General features: G+C 37.8%; 1 long non-coding RNA gene across 1 annotated transcript; it reads right to left on the reverse strand.

Annotated features, from left to right (window-relative positions):
• Nucleotides 1–453: 453 nt before the first annotated feature.
• LOC130470233 (uncharacterized) lies at nucleotides 454–2,257 on the reverse strand. The gene is made up of 4 exons (XR_008930179.1): nucleotides 1,628–2,257; nucleotides 1,398–1,508; nucleotides 1,038–1,199; nucleotides 454–884 (listed from the first exon to the last, which is right to left on the reverse strand). It is a non-coding gene; the product is annotated as an uncharacterized lncRNA (long non-coding RNA).
• Between the last annotated feature and the right edge of the window lie 2,264 nt (nucleotides 2,258–4,521).

Below are 4,521 nucleotides of genomic sequence, written 5' to 3' on the forward strand. Positions count from 1 at the left end.
TTTGATCGTTATATGTAATAATTTTACTAACATTGTCGTTTTTGCTCCTAACTTTTAACTAATGAACCTAAAAAGGTATTCCAAATCATATAATTGTTTAACATACTTGTTTTTATGTTTATAAGTCCCATTCTTACCTATTTTGGTCAAGTTATGCACATTTAAGGGTCGTTTGATCGTTATATGTCATATTTTGACTAAAGTTGTCGTTTTCGCTCCTAACTCTTAACTAACGAACCTAAAAAGGTATTTCAAACCATATAAATGTTTAATATATATGGTTTTAAGTTTCTAAGTCTAACTCTTACCTAGTTTGGTCAAGTTATGCACATTTAAGGGTCGTTTGATCGTTATATGTCATATTTTGACTAAAATTGTCGTTTTCTTTCCTAACTCTTAACTAATGAACCTAAAAAGGTATTTGAAACCATATACATGTTTAACATTCTTGGTTTTATGTTTCTAAGTCTCATTCTTACTTTGTTTGGTCAAGTTATACACATGTAAGGGTCGTTTAATCGTTATATGTCATATTTTGACTAAAATTGTCGTTTTTGCTCCTAGCTCTTAACTAATGAATTTAAATAGATATTCTAAACCTTTTACATGTTTAATATACTTAGGTTTATGTTTATAATTCTCATTATTACCTAATTTGGTCAAGTTATGCACATTTAAGGGTCGTTTGATTGTTATATGTCATTATTTTGACTAAAATTGTCGTTTTCGTTCTTAACTCTTTACGAATGAATCTAAATAGATATTCTAAACCTTTTACCTAAATAGATATAGATAAATTCCATATACCTCATACATCTCTTGTAACTTATTCACGATGACCCCATCTTCATATTTACCAAATAGCGAAGATGTCATGCAAACACCTATAGAACCCGTGAGAAAAAAGAGTAAGATGTTACCAACCAAAAGCAAAGTACATTTAAAAAAACAAAAGTGTCAAGTTGGAACTTTTTCAATTTATTGAACATGCATGCTTTGCGCTTTACGAAATATGATAACTGGTTGGAAACATCTACCTTGCATAGAAAGAAAACGAAGTTCTTGATTTGTTGATACAGCAATCTCGACAAGGCGATCATCCACTAGTGGATGATCGCCTTGTCGAGATTGCAGATTGTGTAAGATGGATAACGCTTTCGCACAAAAGAAATATGAACCATGTCAACCAGCTTGTTACCCTAAATAGAAAATTGTCAACCAGCTTGTTACCCTAAACAGAAAAATGCAGACAAATTTTAGCATAGCTGAACTAGATAAGATTAATGGCTAATTGAAATTTATATATATATAAATATATATCCAATAGCTCATGTAAAATGTGTACGGGTAGGGAGATACTACAACAGCAAGGAAAACATTTAGTATTGTACACATACTTGAGTCGTATCTCCTTCAAAGCCAAAAGATATGTGCGAGCATCTAGAATACCCCGGGTTCGGGTTTGGATTGTTTATTGAATCCTCTGAGACTCCGAAAAGAGATCTGACCTGTTTGTCAAATGGTTCAAAAAGTGAATAATAAAAACTTAATGCATCATGTCACAAAAAGACAACAATATTACCATGAAATCCAGTCATTAAAAAAAGACAGAGATTAGGCATCCAACCTCAATAAGTGACAATCAATGCTACGACTTTCGTTCACCATCCCAGAATCAGTTCACAACAAATCTGCGGCATCAGTTCACAGCAGATCAGTTCACAACTGCTGTTCTGATCTGGTGAACTGATCAGTACAGCAGATTAGTACAAGAAATGCTCAGTATGTAATAGTCTATAGTTCAACACAAGAAGCAGTCATTTGTGAGTGTTCTGATCTTCTCGCAACAGAAATGAAGAACGGATCAGAAGCAGCAACAGAGTTTGTGAACTGAAAGATCCGATCCAAAGCAGATCAGTTCACAAGCATGCTTCTGATCTGATGCTTCGGATCTGATCTTTCATTTCACAAACTCAGTTCACTAGATCAGAACAACAATTGTGAACTGAGCTTTTTTGTACTAGCTACCAAACATTGTAGTTACGGGGAAAAAAACTTGAAAAGTTACAAAGCTCCATCCATCTAATAGGATACTCTAAGAAATAAAGACCAACTTTTAAACCAAGAAGCTCAAAGTTTTCCCAGCATGGGTTTTTAAAAGTAAATGTCAACTTATGGAACAATCTTAAACTATAAGAAAGAGAACAAGTGACTGAAATCATGGATAAAAAATGACAAGAAACAAATGCACAAATAACTAACCTCGTGAATATTCTTAAGCTCCACGTAAAGCAAGCTAATCTTTATGAATGCCAACGCAATAATCATTTGGACAACAGAGTTTGCAACAATCTGCTTTTGAATCGGCACTACAGCATATAAGATTGCAAGGATTTTAAAGGGTAGAAACAGAAACCCTAGAAGTAGAACAATAGTAGAAAAGCAGATATGTATAACACAACAGTGCAGATCAGACACAACAGACCAAACAACCTATTAGAAAAAGTCAACCAAGGTGACAGGCTTAAGTCGTATCACCTAATAAAAAATAAACCTAAGTCCACTAGCTAGGTAGCAAGGGAAGTCAGGATCGAATCCACAGGGAAACATGCGTTCTTTCTACTATTAATTAATTAGTCTAGACTATTGGGAACAAGAGTTTGGTTGATGGTTTGCTAAGACTACGACGAAAATCAAACAATTAAGAATCAAGATATTAAAGGATCTAGGGCATAGGTTCACCAACAAATAACAATCCAGGACGATAAACAATCACAATGATCAACAAAGCAATTAATTAGATTAGCATGCTCTCTCGAATCGATACTAATCATAGACTTAGAATTAACGGGCTCTCGCTACGATTAACTCTAATTCCACCTATTGACACAAGCCTAAACATCAAATTGCATCTCTCGAATCTTAACTTGATATTGCCAAACTACCACAATCAAACCTGCGCAAATCTAATTGTACAGTAATAATAACCAATCAATAGGAATTGATTACAATGCCAACAATCACAATTATTCAATGTCCCTTCATATTATTCATGGATTCCCAAACCCTAGAAATTAGACTACTCAAGCATATTAACAATAAACAAAGCAATTGGAATGATTGAAAACATAATTAAAGCTTAAACAAAGAATTGAAATAAAGAATAATACCTAATTGAAGAACAATGGCAAATGAAAGCTTGAATTTTTGATTGAAAATAAACTAAGTGTTTAGAACAAAATTAGAGAGAGAAACTAAGCTTAGAGAAATAAAACTAAGTGTTTAATACTTGAATATAAGATATCGTACTAAAACATAAGAGCTTGGTATTTATAGTTTTTGCCCAAAACTCAAATTAGGAAACCAGAAAAGAATAAAGAAAGACGCGCGCACAGCGCCTTGGGTTGTCGTCGCCCGGTCGGGCAGCTCTCCGCCCGACGGGCGAGAAGCTCGAAATCAGCCCGACGGGCGCAGGGCTGCCCGACGGGCGCAGGGCTGCCCGACGGGCGTAGGGCGACTTTCTGAAACGTTCTCCGCGCGCCCGGTCGGGCGGACCTCGCCCGTCGGGCGAAGGGCGACTTTTGAAACGTTCTCCGCGCGCCCGGTCGGGTGGACCTCGCCCGTCGGGCGAAGGGCGACTTTTGCTTGTGAAGCTCCTGATGGGCGCCCGGTGGGCACCGGGCGAGATCCCGCCCGTCGGGCGCCTTCTGCGCTTGTCCCTCTGTTTGCTTGCCCGATGGGCGAGAGGCAATCAACCGGGCGGAGGGCTAAGTGATCCGCCCTTCGTCCACAACACCGAGTCTAACTTCCGGGGCTCAATCATGAATCATCTAAGGCTCCCGTAAGTCGACAAAAGTCGTCCTGAACTCCCTCGGGATCACGTAGTGGCCTAAATCATCAAGAAACGGGACTAAAAAAAGACCAATTTCTCACCCAAGTATTCCTGAAACTCAAGGCACACTCAAATACACAGATTAGTACTAAAAACGGCTCCTAAGAGCTTATTTCACGCATAAAAGTACTAAGGGACGGGGGTGAAAACACTATATAAAACGCACATATCAAACTTCCCCAAGCTAGATCTTTGCTTGTCCCTAAGCAAAGAAATCATCGATGAATACATAAACCAACTTCACCCCAAACACATCTTAAAATAATGGATACGATTCAAGATAAAATCCAACAAGCATGCATCAATGTCAACCAATCAGATCAATCCAACCGCTAATCCATCTTAACAATCGTCACGCAAAGCGAACCACAAATGCACAATGGAATTCAAGACTAGTGCTCACACACTCGTCACTCATTTATGTGGCGGATAAAATATGTACCCGTTCGCTCTCCTCCCAACATATAAGTGAACAGTGCCCTCCCAAACTTACACACTCGTGTGTCTAGAAAAACATACACTCAACCTAGTAGTCGACTCGGAATGTGTCATGTCATAACTTGCATTGATAAACAACTACTTTCACATTAATACAACTCTATGCACAAAGGTCGGAAGGTCTTTCAAGC

The sequence above is a fragment of the Spinacia oleracea genome, chromosome 3, assembly GCF_020520425.1.
Source record: "Spinacia oleracea cultivar Varoflay chromosome 3, BTI_SOV_V1, whole genome shotgun sequence".
NCBI lineage: Eukaryota > Viridiplantae > Streptophyta > Magnoliopsida > Caryophyllales > Amaranthaceae > Spinacia > Spinacia oleracea.